Below are 17,405 nucleotides of genomic sequence, written 5' to 3'. Positions count from 1 at the left end.
GCAGGGAAAGTTAGGGCATTGGTAGTCCTTAGCTCCTGCCTTATATTTCCCCGTTTACTCCCAGCCCATACCCATTCAGATCTTAACATGTAACCCTGCTCCTCTCAATTTCTGATCAGAGTTTTCATCTGAGGAAGAAGACTCGAGAAGTGTTATAAGTCTTCCATGACTTAAGCTGTAGGAACAGGGATAACAGAGGGCCAGAGGACATCACAGAGAGACCGCTTATGGAGAAGTAGCTTTCTTGAAATGCTCCTCCTCCCTCCGCCTGCTTTGGTAAACTTTTTGTGGTGGTTGACGGATTATATAATCTACCCCCCCACTGATAACTTTTTTTTTTTTTTTTTGGTGTGGGGAGATTGTAGGGGCATTTCTGTTTCATCCAGTCTCTAGTTAATAATCAATAGTCCTGTTGTCTAATGAAGCGATGGCCTTGACACCCCGGCCTTTGTGCAGTGTTAAAATAACATTGATCGCTATTATTATCATATGCCCTTGATGTACTGAATAAGGACATGGATATCAATCTTAGAGCAGAGCACCATTTCATAAATCTTGTAGAAATAGCTGGGATTGTCCAAACTGGCATATGCTTTTTGACAGCAAAGTGACAGAGGAGCCTAAGACACAGATCATTTATAATTTATCTCTAAGCCTGGATTGAAGAAAAACTCAACAGTAGCATTTAGTATAAACAGTTTTTCTTTGTCACAGTACTCACAGGAGCACCCCTTTTTCAACTGTTTGTGAAGAAACTTTTGGGACAGAGGGAGGAAGGGAGGAAGTTTTTCTTTTGGTAATTCCTTCCTTAAGGATGCCTTAGATTTTATGTTAATTTTCAATTACTTGATGATGGACGGCAGGAAGTAGGATGGGGTGCTCACGTTCAGCATGGCTGAGGCACTGTCAGACAAGGTGACCCCTTGTCCTATATGCCATTTTTAAGGTGGTCCTGGGTCTCAAATCTTCCCATATAAGTGAGTTCAAAACTGCATCAATACTAAAGCCAAGTGTGGTGACACAGAGCTATAATTCCAGCATGAGGGAAACCGAAGCAAGAGGATTGTGTGTTTGAAGTCAGCCAGGGCTACGTGGACAGCCTGAACTACGCTGTGAGAGCATGCCACCCTCCAGCCTGCCAATTTTCTTCTGAATCAAAAGACTGAAAACTAGACTCTTACTGAGAAATACTAGTTATTCATGAGGTTGTTTTGATCAAGTGAGTGTTGAGGGGTTAAGTTGGTTCATATTGCCAGATAACAAATAATTCAGAATCAGGAATATTGGATCAATATTTTAAGGTACTTTAAAAAAATAACACTTCTCTTATAAAGAAATGCACTAACGGCTTCTGGACTCTGTTGAACATCTTTACCACAAAAACAATGAGAGACTGCTCAGAAAAGTTGGCCTGTTCCCAGTGAGTCTCTAGTCTGGAGTAGCTTCTCAAAGTTGTGTGGAGATTCTGGAGACCGGAGCGTGAATAAGTCACAGTAATTATTTTTGTGCTGCAGAATTATGCTTGTGTTGTCAATAGAATTTGAGAATGGGTCAACAAGATGAAAGAATGCAACAGTTCTTTGAAGTGTGCTGAGTTCTGAGATGGAGAAACACATGTAAACAGGGGGGAAAGCACCGGAGCCCTGGTCAGATGCAAAGCAGATGAAACACCAGCAAGCCTCCCTGCCAATTGAAGGACAACACTCTGCTTCTTTAACTACGTTTTACGTTTATATCTATCCCATTTTTACTTAAATGTATTTATTTTCAATACATTACAATTGTAAAGACTACTCAAAAATAAACACTAGCTTTTTTAAGGTAAAAAGAAATCCTGCCTTTTAAAAGAAATAAGGATCAGAAAATACCAAAATACTAGGACACTATGTGTTTTTTATATATTTGGGCATTGTGGATATATGTGCAGTATTCTTATGATGTAGGCTACATATTCTGAAGGTTTTAGAAAAATATTAATTACTAAATCTATTTAGATAGTAAAAAAAATCTGATCCTGTAGTCATATTTAGCTAGTTATTGCTGCTAGAAGTGATTTAAATTGGACCAAGGCAATCCATGTCCAAAGCAATTCTATTCCTCTCTGGAACATTCTTTTCAAGGATTATTGTCTCATGATTTTCTTCAGGAGATGTTCTTGAATGTCCTAATTTGCAAATGTAGTAGGATTCTTTTTGAAAACTCAAGAAGCTCTTGTTGAACCACGCTGGGAGCCAGGATGGGAGGCAGTGAAGGTCAGTGCCTACTGTAGGCACTGCACTGTTCACAGTCTTGTGGGGTCCTCATGTTTAACTGAAGACACCTTAGAAGGAGAAAATAATAGAAGCAGCAATTATTTTCTGTGGCTGGAAGCTGGACACTCACATGACTAATGCCCAAAGCCACTTTTAACAAACGGTTTCAATCCCTGAAACAAAGGAGTATTTCCCCTGCCTTTGTACTGCCCTTACTCCCTCACCTGCAAAAAATAAGTAAATATTTTTAGAAATATATTATTTGCAAGGCAGGATGCTTTTGGGGGGAAGCTTTGGGTAGTAGAAGAACACAGATAAATGTGGTGGCGGGAAGAGCTTTATGGCCACTCCAGCCTCAACTGTCATTCCTTTGGTACTTTCTGTCAGTCTGACTAAATCCTGTCATCCCTCAACCCGGTTTAAATTAACAGGTAATTTGTAAATGTCACTTCAGGTTAGGCCGCTCATTTTGTTTCTGCTCTACCAATGCAAAGTCTAGGACTAATTTTTCTTGTCTTCTTTTAATAGGATTTTCATTTATAAATAGAATTATGTTCTGAAAATAAATTACAGTAAGTGATGCAGGGAACGGTGGCAGAACCACTCTCTCAGAATCTCAAGCACCTCCATCAGAAAAGATTAATAAAAACACTTCAAAGGCTAAATTCTATTTAAGCAGAAGACAGCTTTTGGTTAATATTTAATCTGAGTAACTGAGATCTTGGTGGAAAACATAATTTTTTAATATCTAAATTAATTTTCAAAACAAAACCATTAATTTTGTTTGGAGGGTTTGTACAGTGAGAAACTTTCAGTAATATATTTGTAGAGGAAAAAGTTAATCAATTAATTCTGTGGTGAGAAATTAGCCTTTAATATTGTATTTGTTCTAAATGAATTTCTTCTTATCTGATCAGGTGTAGGCCTTGAAAATTCTTTCTCCTAGGCTTTTCCAGCTTTTCCATCTCCAAAGGGAAGGGTGTTTTCTTGAACTCTTTTCCATAGTGGTGATGTTCTTTTCTGTGCTCTTTGCATGAAAGGTCTCAGCAGGAGCTGAGCTTCTCTACAGCTGAGACTGGATAGGTGGCTGACGGGAGTTTTCATATGGGTGCTTTAGGCACCCATTGTTATTGTGGCAGGTCCATTGCACTGATGGATTTTTTTTTTAAACAGAGGAAATTAGAATTGGAAGCTATAGTAGAGAATCAAATCAGGCTAAAAGGAAAGGCGAGAGACCTTTCTAAGTCACATGAGAAGCAGCCACCACATATTGATTGATGGTGTGAGACAAAGAACCCATATCTGTCATCAAGTTTATCTATATCTGCATCTTGATTGGTGGAAGAGTCAGTGTGACCATTTGTCCCACCTTACCAGTTTTGTTGTTTCCTAGCTCTCTGGTGTAAGGTACATGCTTTCTCCTGGGTTGAAAAAAATGCTTTGGAAATTCACCATCTGCATCTGGTCTATATTGGTAGGAACGCATGTGGCCATAGTGCATAGGGGATGCTCTACTCCTGTTTTGAGATAGCTACAGACATAACCCAGGCCATCACTTTCACTGCCTTCCTACCAGAGTTGAAAATAGCTGGGCCTGGAAACTTTTGCCTTCCTTCCAGGCTATAGCCAGGGTAGTACCATCTTATCAGGAAGATAAAGGGTTTGTCTAATGTTCAGCATCAAAAATTAATTTAATAGAACCGTCCACTTTGGACCAGCCTTATTTCAATACCGTCTTCTCCCTCCCCACTTTATTCTGCGAATGCTCTTTGTGGACTCCTTTCTATATGTGCTGAGTATGATGTGTGGAGACATAAACATTCAAAAAATGTTGGAAACAGACCTTCTTCAAATGTCTTGTCCACCTTATGTCTTGTATGGTTCAGTGAGCAAGTGTCCTGTGGGCTTTTGAATTCCCCTAAGTGACTGTCTTCCTGAGGGACATAGGCTTTAAATAGAGTCAGATGATCTCATTGTGGAAATAGGAAAATTACCATTCATGTCCAGATTCTGACTTGCACATTGCTTTCAATGTTTTTTTTTTTTTTCCTAATAGTAGCTTTTTAATTTCAATAGTATTTTGACTGGTATGCACACTGTTACAGAATTTTAAGTGTACCATTTCTCTTTTACAAACTTTCACATAGCTTATAGTTATAATATTGCTAACAGAGAAGAGTTTTAAGGGAACTAACAAGTGTCCATCATATATGCATTTTGGAATGGTGATGGGAGAATTCCATTTGGTTGTATTTTCCCAGTAAAATTCATTTCTTAAAATGTTACAGAATGAACACTTTATCTCCAAAAGTCTCCCAGTGCTTGTGGCTTCATCTGCCATGTAAGGCTTTTCTCTTTCGGGTGCCCACCCAAGAGGGGTGATCTTTCTGCCCTGGTCAGGTATCCTTGCTCAGTGCTAAGGCTTGTTGGTGTTCAGAATACCCTCTCTTTAGTGGACAATACGTATTGTCAAATGTGTCTGTGGCACAGAAAAGAGAGCAAAGGGAGAAGAAGTGAGAAAAAAATTGAACTTTTGGTTCTTGTTGGCATTGCTTTAAATAATCAGAAAAAAAATTCTCCCTATGATGAGCTATGTCCCGTACAACAAGAAACATGTTGCTTTTACCAGATTTTTTCTTATTAAGCATTTTTTTCCTTACAAATTTGTCATTTATGTCCTCTTTTAAAAAGCATGTTATACAGTATTAAGGTCAAAAGTAAAGTAGGTGTCCATTAAACATTTGGCTCTTTATATGAATATATGAAAAACTGCTCCTCAGAAAACAATGCATGAATTTTATCTGACATAGAAAGAATGGAGTTTTGTTTCCTTTACACACGCACACACACACACACACACACACACACACACACCCCTTAATTGAATAGTTTCACCCTAAATTCCCATTAGGGTCACAGGCATTACTAGAGGTGTTTGGTGATGCTCACCAAATGGCTTGTCACTGGCCTTCTTTTTATACTAGAAACTTGTTTTTGAGTTTTTGTTAAAAGTAAATGTTAGAACAATGCTTCAGAGACAACTTTAGGGGCTGGTGAGTTTCAGCTCCAGCTTCTCCATTACTTAGCACGGAAGCTTATGGCAAATCGCAGACCTTTTCTATCTTCAGTATTCTTGTTTCTAGCTGGAGGTGGTAAGGGAAGATGAGTCATTGCCTGTCAGGCTTCATGAGATTGACTTTAAAAATCTTTGCAAAATATGAAGCATATGTTTAAGAACAATATTAATTATGACTCAGCCAGTTTGCATGTTTTTTTAAACATGAAATAATAATAAAACAGACCTGCTTCTTATTTACACAGCCTAGTACTTTGAAATTTCTCATGGCGGAAAAGCAGTCCTTCATGCACATAACCTATGAATTATCCTTGAAATAAAATGTTTAATTACAGTTGACATTTCTGAGCCCGTTGCAGGTGGCACCCATCTGAAGAGTGACATTGTTTACTGCACTACAAGGCTCTGGGCCCAGGGTCAGAGATTCTAAGCCAATTTCCATCCCTGCTTTAATGCTGCTTTAATATCAGAAGAAGAACTTTACTGTGTAAATATTAAACATTTTGTTTAAATATTAAGTACCAAAGGTCTTTTCCTTTTGATTATTAAAACAGGAAGAGCCCCAACTTTGAAAGAGGTGCCTTGTTGTATTAAGAAAATGACTGGTTCTTTACCTTCAGGTTAATTATCACTGGCCACAGATACAGGCGGAGGCAAAATGTCAGTTGTCTGCCTGTGCCATGGTGAATTTTGGTCATGAAACTGCAGTAGCTAACCAGGCCTCTATACCATTGATAGCCTAGTAACGACTGTTGATTTTTCTCCTATTTTTTTCCTTAACCTTAGAATTGATCCTATGATAATTAACCGAAAAGCAACAAAAACAAATAAAATGCTGGCACCTTGGTGTGTGTGGAGCCAGCTATGTGGCCAGTCACAAGAAAGTTATCCCTGAGTAACGCAACTGCAGCTCCTCTAGGATTTGATTGCACCAAGCTGCAAAGGGTTGGCAGAAAGGGGACAGTCCACTGTCAAATGGATGGCTGTTTGTCCACCCAAGGTCAAAATCTAACCAGGGAAATGCAAAGTTTTACAGACCTGCCCTACAGACACTTACCAAGGACCTGTGAGAACTCCGCTCTGCTGTGTGACACACCCCACACAATAGAACTGGGACCTATTGGGACTCTATTCCCAGCACTCTCAGCAAAGTGGTTTGGATCTCTGTTCTCTATTATGTAGTAGGTAAAACATGAGGCTTTTGTTTCTCTCCTTAAAGATTGTCTTAGAATTCTCATGTGGTGCATTCTGCCTTCCTTAGTCACCGTGAGACATCCAGCTGTTGGGTCTGGCCTGCTGCTGAAAGACTTACAAAAAGGCAAACACACTTGGGTACTTTGGTCTTAAGTTTTTGGTATTCAAAATAAATGTAACACCTCTAAATATGGAAGTGCCTGCAGAATTCTGTCTGAGACAAATCTCTTCAGGGAACACGGTGGTTTTGATGAAATAAAAGAAAAAACAAAAGGCAAAAGGGCCTTACTGGCTGTTTTCCCTCTAGAACTATTGAACTTATTTATATTTACACATAGAAGGTTGGATGGAAACAGTGCAAGCTGCTTATCAAGACAAGCACTGATTTGAAAGAACCTAACTATAACTTTTAAAAACATCTCAGATTGTTTAATCAATTAGCACGTGTGTACTGATCATTTAGTTTGGGCCTTCAGACATTTAAGACATATCTGATAAGTTATGATATGATAAGTTATGATCAGTTAAAGATAATTTAACTGATGACACTCACGATGTTTTGCATATTAATGATAGACAAAACTTGCTAGTTTTGAGGGGGTCTGAGTTTTCAAAATTTCCTGGCCAAGTCAATAAGTTTGGGAGTAGCTTGAGCTGGTGAGTCGGGATGACATATAGCACAGTAATAAGAAGAGTTTTGATTAAGGGAGAGGCAGGACCTCATGGTGTAAATAATCTATTGGTTGCCAAAAGAGACTTAAATGACAGTGGATGTAGTGAGGGAGGTTTGAGAAAATATCATATTTGGAGACTATTAAGAGGTCCCAAGTGAGGAATAGTCCTGTTAGGCCACAGAGCAGGACTTTGCAGTCAGTCCTAAAGATGCCTGATAAAACAGGGTCAGATGAAAGGGGAGGAGGTCCTCCCCTATCAGTGGACTTGGAAAGGGGCAGGGAGGAGATGAGGGAGGGAGGATAGGATTGAGAGGGAATGAGGGAGCAGGATACAGATGGGATACAGAGTTAATAAAATAAAACATAATAAAAATAAAGAAAAAATAGTTCTTTAAAAACTATGTTTCTCATAATTTAGTGTCACATGAGCAGTATAGAATGCACCACAGTAAGCAAACCAGGAACCTGGGGCAGCCGGTATTCTGGTAGTCAGTTTACTAATATTTTAATAATGGGTTTTGTTCTCTCTCTAAGCATCTCTATCTCTAGATTTAACAATACAGGGATAATGACTTGCCTATAAGGTCAGACATAGCTTGAGCTACCTACCTACAAGAAATGAATTAACGGATTAATTTTTAGTGCATGACACTCAACTTTTGTTTTCCACCCAAGCCCCCAACGTGAGAAGAGCAGCTTGTATTGGAATCAAATATTAAGCCTTGTTTTTATTCTGTAGAGTCTGGAATGAATCTTAGGACCTTATGCATGTTAGGCAAGCACTCTCCCACTTAGTTAGCCGTGCCTCAGCCCCAAACGCATCCAATACTAATATTTAAAACATATGTTATTTTCTTCCCCCTCATTTATATGTGTGACTTTTTAATATCTTTCCAGAACTTTCTGTGTGAAAAATTTGAAGCCCTGCTTATTGAACTAGGGAATCTATAATCAATGTCTACTCTAGTAGACCATTAGGATCTTTCTGCAGCTGATATTTATTTAGTTTTATAGTGTTGTTTCCTCAAGTGTGAAGGTGCTTTAAAACACAAGAAACATTTTGAGAAAAATCTTAATATCTTCTGATATTATCCTTGAGCAACTTTCATTAAAATATTTGTTGATTTGTAGTGTCAAATCTTATTTGAATTATCATCATATGAAAATCGCTCCATGCACACTGGATAGATACCACAGTGAAGTATATTTTCTATTCTTCTAGACACTTACAGTCTATTTGGGAAGATGGGACATTTAGGCAACTGTCATAGTTAAGTGGATTATAAGTGGTGCAATTGACCAATGATATGAATTAACTCGGAAATATGTCTATTACACAAGAAGCATTCTTCAAGTATATATCACCAAATGAATTCCAAATGAAGAGCCATTTGAAGTGGGCCCTGAGAGAAGGTAGAATTAGGACCAGGAAGAACAGTTCAGCTTTGCCCACTCCTTCTGGAATTGTATAGAACCAAAGCCTGAGGCATGGCCACAGGAAAGAGGAGACAAGAACGACCCTAGTAAATTGTGTTTTGTCTACTCCTAGTACACAACATACAGGAGAGATGTTTAAGAGTGTCTTGATTCTGTTGCTCTCCTTGTGGAGTTCCTGTCCTCTTCAGATCTTACTGTTTCCCACTTCTTTCCTAAGATTCCCTGCACTCTGCCCAAAGGTTGCCCATAAGTCTCAGCATCTACATTGATAGTCTGCAGGGCAGAGCCTTTCAGAGGTCCTCTGTGTCAGGCTCCTGACTTATTCCCTCTTTTCTCCTTCTTCTGATGTCCATACTCTTTGCCTTTCTGGATAGGAATTGAGCATTTTAGCAAGAGTCCTCCCTCTTGATTAGTTTCTTTAGGTGTACAGATTTTAGTAGGTTTATCCTACATTATATGTCTATATGAGTGAGTATATACCGTGTGCATCTTTCTGCTTCTGGGATAGCTCACTCAGGATGATCTTTTCCAGATCCCATCATTTACCTGCAAATTTCATGATTTCCTTGTTTTTTATTGCTGAGTAATATTCCATTGTGTAGATGTACCACAATTTGTGCATCCATTCACAGGGGTCTTTCCTGAGACTCATACTCCAACCAAGGACCATGCATGGAGATAACCTAAGACCCCTGCACAGATGTAGCCCATGGCAGTTCAGTATCCAAGTGGGTTCCATTGTCATAGGAACAGGGACTGTCTCTGACATGAACTGATTGGCCTGCTCTTTAATTACCTCCCCCTGAGGGGGAAGCAGCATTACCAGGCCACAGAAGAAGACAATGCAGCCACTCCTGATGAGATCCAATTGACTAGGATCAGAAGGAAAGAAAAGAAGACCTCCCCTATCAGTGGACTTGGAGAGGGACATGCATGCAGAGGGTGGAGGAAGGGAGGGATTGGGATGGGAGGAGGGAAGGAACCACAGGGGGGATACAAAGTGAATAAAGTGTAATTAATAAAGAATTAAATAAAAGAGTGTCTTGAAATAAAAATAAAATATGTACCTAGTAGTCATCAGTGGGGTAGAGGTGGAGGGACTGAAGGTTAAACTGGCCCTCTGCCTCCTGAAAAAATCAACTCTTTAGAATCCTGCTATGGGATCTTACTTCAGTTCACCTTAGGAGGAAAGCCCTCAGCTCTGTGTTCTGAGCATCTCTTGCTCCTTGGTCTGAGGTTACTTTCTCCAAGAAGGAAATAGATCAGGCAACTTCAACACCACTAGAAATGATATTCAATTTTTCCAAGTGTCATTGAGAGATATGCTTCTGCCTTACTTCTGGGCTCCTTACACACCGTGTCATTCTTAGAAATACTGAAATATTAAAGCCTTTTGTAATGTGTGGGTTTGGGATAACTTCCTTGAGATTGCTGAAGTAAGAGTCATTTTAATAGATGCTTGGGTCATATTAGCCTAATTACAAATTATCACGATGATAAAGGGGGATCCTTGTTAAGAAGGGAAAAAAAAGAACAAATGGAAAAAAAAAAAAACCTTTCAGAATCTAGTCACAGTTCAGGAAAAAATACCTAAATCCAGCATTAGAGTGAAAGTTCAATGATTCTTTCAGAGCAAGGCAAGTGCATTACAAACCAAAGCTGCTTGGCTCACAATTAGCTTCATCTATATAATGTCCCTTCCCTCTGCTGCATGATATAAGCCACCTCTGAATTCCTCAAGAAACATGCAAAATACATTATTTTTCAACCACTTTTAAGTTAACCAGTTACCAGAATGCATTCTAAAATCACCTGCATTTATTGACTAGAATTTTAGGATACCTGTTTTCAGAGCAGGTTTACTTAAAGATTTGTAGACTCAGACTCAGGTGGCTCACAATAGAGATGTCTCCCAAATCTTACAGAGCATTTTAAATAAAATGAGGTGATTATAAAATAATCAACCTATCTCCCCATGAAGCTCATCAATAAAATCTCACACACGGTAGTAGATCGCTGAAACATTCTGTCTCAGTGTGTTCTGTTTTTTTATTTAGCTTAAAGCACACTTTCAGAATATATTCTAACATATTTTTAAGAACTGATATTATTTCAGGATACCAAGTCTCAAAAGTCTAAGACTGACCCCCCTATCAAAAGTACTGTGTAATATAAAAAATGTTTCCCTGGCTATTTCATTGTTTTTCATGCACCATTGACATAAATCAAATTTTGTTCCAGGAATGATTTCAAATAGATCCATTCTGTTCTCCTGACATTTTAAACTTGCTTATGTAAAATTATTTCATCTATTTTTATTGAAAGGCACTGAACATTTCAAAAGTCATGGTATCTCCCTTGGTATGGAATGATTGTTGAATCAAGTTTTTAAATATGGAAGATTCTAATGTAGAGAGTTAGACTAGCTGAGACAGGGTTCTCTGCGGTATCACTGCTGACAGTAACAGAGGGTTGCAGAGGATGTGCGTATGAGAAACGGTGCCTATTTTTTTCCTGGATAGATGGGAAGAAACCTACACGATCCTTCTTGTTAATCAATTCTTGTTTTAAAATAACAGCATACTTAAAAACATTCTCCCAAAGTAACTAACACATCGCATAAGTGATGTGGTAAGAAGTCCACTTCCTTTAATTTTTATATAAGAAGTAATACCTAATATGAGACTTACTGATTACATTTGTGTGGTCTGGTAATTTCCATAGTGTACTTATGTGGCAATAACACATATTACAGATGTTGAACTAATGTGTACTACAAAGGTGTGATGGTAAAGACAGGGCTCTAACAGAAAGACAAGTGGCTAGAGGTACTGCTCATCCAAAGAGGTGCATAGGAAGATCCACCCGAAAGAGTCCCCAGAGGAGTGGATACTCTTGTCAATTTACCGCTGTGAATCATGGCATTTTAAAGAAAATGCCATCACTCATTATATATTTCCAATCCTAAGCATTACAAATTCAGAAGTGTTTTTAATTATTTTTTCAAATCTAAACTCTTTTATCTGCTTTGCAGTTTGAAAAGTCTACATGTGAGAAATTACACTTTATCCTATACAGCTAACACTGAGGCTCAAGTCCTAAGGGGCAACTTCTCTTCATGCATGGAAGTAAAATATGGCTGTGTAACTACTAATAAGAGCCATTGACTACACTGTGGAATGTAGCTGAAGAATGTCTTCTAAGTACAGGAGAATGACTCCTATCAATTAAACTCGTTATCTGACAAAATGTAAATCCTTATGGAACCAGATGAAGAGAAAATTTGAATATAAAAAAGGAACAATTATAAGAAGATTACTTGAATTTGTAGAACAAATTCACATTGGTCGGGAATCTTATTAAGTAGAGAGTTGGGAGTGAGCATTGAAGAAATAATTTTGTAATAACATGCTACCTTTCACTTGGCACCTACAGAGAATTTGGGTGGCCGCTTCGTTCTGCACTGGAGGCAAGGGTGATTATCTGCCCCTTTTACTTAGCAGCTCTCCCAAGACCTGCAGAGGGATGTGATCTTGGGGTGATATAGCGAATCTCATTTGTGACACTTAGTTTTTAACTATCAACTTGAAACAACCTAATATGAGTCTTTAATCTGTCTGTCTGTCTATCTGTCTATCCAGCCATGTATCTATCTATCATCTATCTATCTATCTATCTATCTATCTATCTATCTATCTATCTATCTATCTATCATCTATCTATCTGTCTATCTTCAATATAAATAACTGAAGAATTATCTATATCAGGCTGGCCTATGAGCATGTCTGTGGATGATTATTTTGATAACTAATTGTTGTGGGACCACTTGGGTTGTTGACTTGTTGATTGGGACAACTATGGGTATACCATTTCCTAGGCAAGGGGTTGCTGAATTGTATAGATAAGGAGAAAGCAAGCGAACAACTGACTTGGGTGCATTTCTTTCTCTCTGTCTAAACTGTGGATATGAGGTGACTAGCTGCTTTAAGATCCTGCCACTTTAAAAGCCCAGCTATGATAGAATGTGACCTGGAACTGTGAGCTCTACTACCAAATTCTACCCTAAATTGCTTTTTGCCAGGTTATTTTATCACAGTGATAGAAATTAACTAAAATATCATTGTATCTAGTTTACTCTGGTAAACTCATTCTGCTTTATTTGACTCTCCTATTTCTAATTTAATTGGTAGCCAGTGCAAATAGACATCTCAATAATGTTTTGCCTTAAAAGTCTAGTCTTAAGAAAACTTTACCTTGATAGATGGTGATCTTAGACAATGCTGAAATTTGTCATGAACTTGTGTCCTGACCTATACAGCAGGCATTACTCTCTCTACCCACAAAGTTCCACAATCTCCTCTTCCAGACCTGCAAAGACAACTTCCGTACTTCAAGCATCAATTCATTTTCCTCACCAGGCATCCATTCTCTTTGGTGGCTGAATATAAGACCCTTGCTCATATTTGTGTTTTTGGAAAAATTAGTAAACCTCTCTGGGCTTCATTGTCTTCTTCTACAAAATAAAAAATGACACAGTATTTCTCTCATGGGGGTGAGAATTAGAGAAAGAATTAAAAGGGTTAATTTATACAAGACTTTTGGGAACAAAGGCTACACATCTAGGAAGTACCAGTAATGTTAATTGTAATAACCCTATATCTGTCTTTTTCTATCATTTATGGTGATATGAAAACATTTGTAGCCTTTCTTTCCTTTCTTGCCTTTCCTTCTTATAGAGAGGTTCTTGTAACTTGTCTTACTGTTTAGAAGAATAAAAATGAAAAAAAAATAGAAAAGAACTGAGGAAGACAAGACTGCTGCTCCATTTAAAAAGACACAGAACAGCACAGAGCTGATTTTGACAACATGAGGGAGGAGTCAGAAGAGAAATCCTAAGGTTTGTTTAGAAGGTGATGATTTAAGGAGAGATCAAAGACAGAGGTGAGACGGGTGGGGTATGAAGGGACAAAGGGATGGAAGATGAAGACTGAGGCACGAAGAGATAAATTTAGGGTGGGAAGAACGGTAGATGAGGGAAAAGAGGACATGCTAGTAGAGTGTGCGTGTACCCTCCCAGTGCACACACATGGGATTCCTGAGCAGTTCACTCTGACATTACTCAGGAACTAAAGCCTGCGTTTCAGTATCCTCCTCCTGTTCTGCCTCTCTTCTTAGCCGCCTCTTCTGCCTTTCAATTCCTCCTTCCTCTTCTTGTCTTTCTCTTACCCGTTAACAGGAAACCATGGTATTTGTTTGGGGTGAAGATGTGTGCCAATCATTTTCCTTGCGGACCAGGAGCACAGTAGGTACAGACCTCTGTGACCATAGGCCTTCCATGGCCCAGAGTGTCCTCCACTGAGGCTTAAGTCAGATATTCAGCAGGAGATACTGCTGCTTAGATAAAGTCTGCGATCGCAGGTTCCTTTTAGACGCAGAGTCTCACTCTATGTGCCAGGATAGGCTGGAGATCACCCTGAAGTGTAGGCTGGCTCACAGCTCTACTGAATGTTGAATACAGGAGCCAGCCACACATGGCTTTTGTTTGTTTGTTTGTTTTTATGGGGAGGCCACAGAGGCAGATCCATGACATGTCTGGTCACGTTGTGTCAACAGTCAAAAGCGGAAAGAGAAAAATGCTGGTTCTCCATTTGCCTTTGCTTTTTCCTCCAATGCAGAACACCAGGCCATGGAGTGGTGCCACCCGCATTTGGGGTGAGTTTCCACCTCAGTTAGGTCCGTCTAGTCACTTCCTCAGCATGCTTAGCAGCTCAGATTTTGTTTTAAATGAGCATGTGTTGGAGAGATTTTGTTTCACTTTAAGCAAATAGCCCAGGAACTGACTTCTGATCTCTGTAGCCTTTAGAATGTTTTTTCTTTTGTGGCCTTATTTGTTTACTTGCAAGTTTGAATATTTACGGACCAGGAGCTCTGGTTCCGATTTGATGAAGGTTTAAATGCATGGATCCAGCTGTGCTGCCCTAGGAGATACATCAGGTTCCATGGCTCTTTGTTACAGTTTCTGTCCCATCAGACATCTCCGGTGTCTCTTGTAGGTTTACTGAGCTCGTGTGTCTCTCCTCTCTCTGAGATTCTGGAACTCTCTCTGAGCCCTTTTAGTACTGTCTAGCATTCTTTTCTTCATATATTGATCATTTATGGCTTGTTTTGCCTCCTTAGCTCAACTATAAAAATTGCTGTGGGTATGAAGATGGATTATTCTCCAGAACTACAGAGCTCATGCTTGATGTTACAGCAACCCCCTTACCCCCACCAACCAACCATTTTCTTGCCATAGTTTAGGAGCCCAGCACCTTGAGGGCTTTCTTTGACCCCTCAGTCTTAGATAAGCCTTGCTTCAGGTTGTCTTACTGATATAGTAATTCGAACCCACAACCTCTCAGTGGCCTCTCTGCGGTTTAGTGTTTTGAGTCATGCTGCATTTAGTTTCAGTAATGAGCACTTAGAAAGCCATTGGGGTCATCCCATTTGCACCTGTGTAAAGTTTGGATTCATCTAGCTGTCAAAGCCTCTCAGAGAATATTTTCGAGTAATTTGTTGTATTGAAAATGAAATTAAACTGATGCCATTATCCGTATTCCTTTGAATGGATGTAGCAATGTTATATGGACAGGAAAAGTCTATAATCATCACATGTGTGGTAAGGTGACATTCAGATGCCTCTGTTTCCTCTCCCGAAGTCACCTGCTGGAAGCCTATTGAGTAAATGTTAATGAATTTGGGTATACCTCAGCTACAAATGGATCAGAGCTTCCTAATGGAACATTACAACGACCTAGATCCACTTGGCTTAGTCTATTGATTTAAATTAAGTTGAGCACCAAAGCCAGTAAAATATATTAGAGAGGAATTAGCTGTACTGCCAGGGAGCATTTAAAGGTGTTCCTAGAACTCAAAGAAGAGGAGGGAGAATAAGAATGTCTCTTTGTATCCATCCACCCTAGAGCTTAAGACACATATTTGGAGAGATGGGCTGACAATTTCGTTGTGTGAGCGGAATTTGCCATGTGACCTCCATTAATGTCTAAAGATTGCTCCTAGTTGAATCTTTAAAACATCATGCTAAAAGCATGCCGTCAAGTGCCTGCCAAATTTGGTTTTAGAATTCAGCTGCTTTTTAGCTAGAGGTGAGGATTTAAAAAAAGAAAGAAAGAAAGAAAAAGAAAAGAAAAACATTGTTATTTTTGCTCTTTAAAAAAGAAAGTTAAAAATTGGATTTTTCTACTTGATTCATTATTTAAGAAAACAGTGTTCAGCTTCCTTTCAAATCACCCTGAAACCTCTAAATGCAGTCTTAAAGTGCCTGCCCTGTCTGCCCTTCTCAGGCTTCTTTAATACCTTCTATCATGAGCTACCCTTAAGTCTAATATATTTAATTAATTCCTGCCTGTGTCTATTGCCATTTATAGCCCAGGTGTTTTATTGTTTTTATTTCTCACATGTCATCTCCTCATCATAAAAAGGTAAATATTCAAGAGTATAATTTGTAAACACTATTCGTTGTAGCCTTTCACTGTAATTTGAAATGTTTTCCCCATGCATCTAGCTCATAGTACCTGCTGACTTACTCATTTATTTAAAAGATACATTCGGTCAGCCAGAAACACATATAGAAAACTTAATTTTATCTTTTCCCCCTCTGAGAAATGGTTCTGTTTGAAAAATAACCTAAGCAAATCAGAGTTGGTAATACTTGTCCTCAGATAATTTGTACAATTGTGCATGAAATTAGTTGTTTTTCAACCTTTCCTGAAGAATTCATTCTTCTTCAGTTAGACACAATCTCCCTAGTTACTTGAAGCCAAAAAGCCTCTCTTCTCAACACTGTGTTCTCCAAGAGCTCTACCTGTGCTTGGGTCTTCTGCAAAGATGACAGATAACTTATAATGCCTGTTCTTAAAGACCCCACACAGCAAACATGGGGGAGTGGGAAGAATTCCCAACCTTTGTTAGATTTCTTCATGGTAAATTATGCTAAATCAGAAAAGTCCCATGGAAAATCTTGTAAATTGGAAAACTTGATTTTATAATTAATATTTATATACTGTTATTCAGAATCAAGTTCTAAATATGAAACTTAAGGAAAGATGGCTATACTGGAACATTTTATTTTGGGTGTTTCCAATTTTCTTTCAAATGAGATTCATATCAAGTGAAGTTCTTTTGTGTGGGGAATATGTAAAACAAAAAAACTATAAATTGTTTAATAAATATGAAGGGAGTGAATACTGGGAGAGATGACTGGAAATGAGGGGAATTTCAAGAGCGAGGCAGAGACCTAGTGCAATGGAAACTCCATGGTGTCACCAAGGGTGACACTAATGAAGGTTCCTAGTAATGAGGGACATGGAACCTGAACCAGCTGTCCTCTGTAACCAGGCAAGGCCTCAAGGGGAGAGGTTGGGACACCAACCCAGCCACAAAACCTTTGACCTGTAGGTTGTCATGCCTGCATAACATGCTGGAGTAGAGTGACGTGCTGGAACCAGAGCATAATTGTCACCAGAGAGAGGAGTGAGGTTTCCTCAGCCGCTGACAGAAGCACAGCCAAATATTAGGTGGAGCTCTAGGAGTCCTGTGGAGGAGGGGGAGGAAGGATTGAAGGAACCAGAGGTATCAAGGTCACTATAAGAATACTGACCACAGAATCAACTAGCCAGGACCCAAGTGGGCTCTCAGAGATCAGAGCGCCTGTATGGAGTCTGACCTAGTTCCTTTGCATGTATGTTATGGTTGTATAGCTCAGTGTCTTGT

The sequence above is a fragment of the Psammomys obesus genome, unplaced genomic scaffold (assembly GCF_907164565.1).
Source record: "Psammomys obesus unplaced genomic scaffold, mPsaObe1.curated_primary_1811, whole genome shotgun sequence".
NCBI lineage: Eukaryota > Metazoa > Chordata > Mammalia > Rodentia > Muridae > Psammomys > Psammomys obesus.
The sequence above is the reverse complement of the archived record's forward strand: the minus strand, read 5'-3'. Positions refer to the sequence as shown.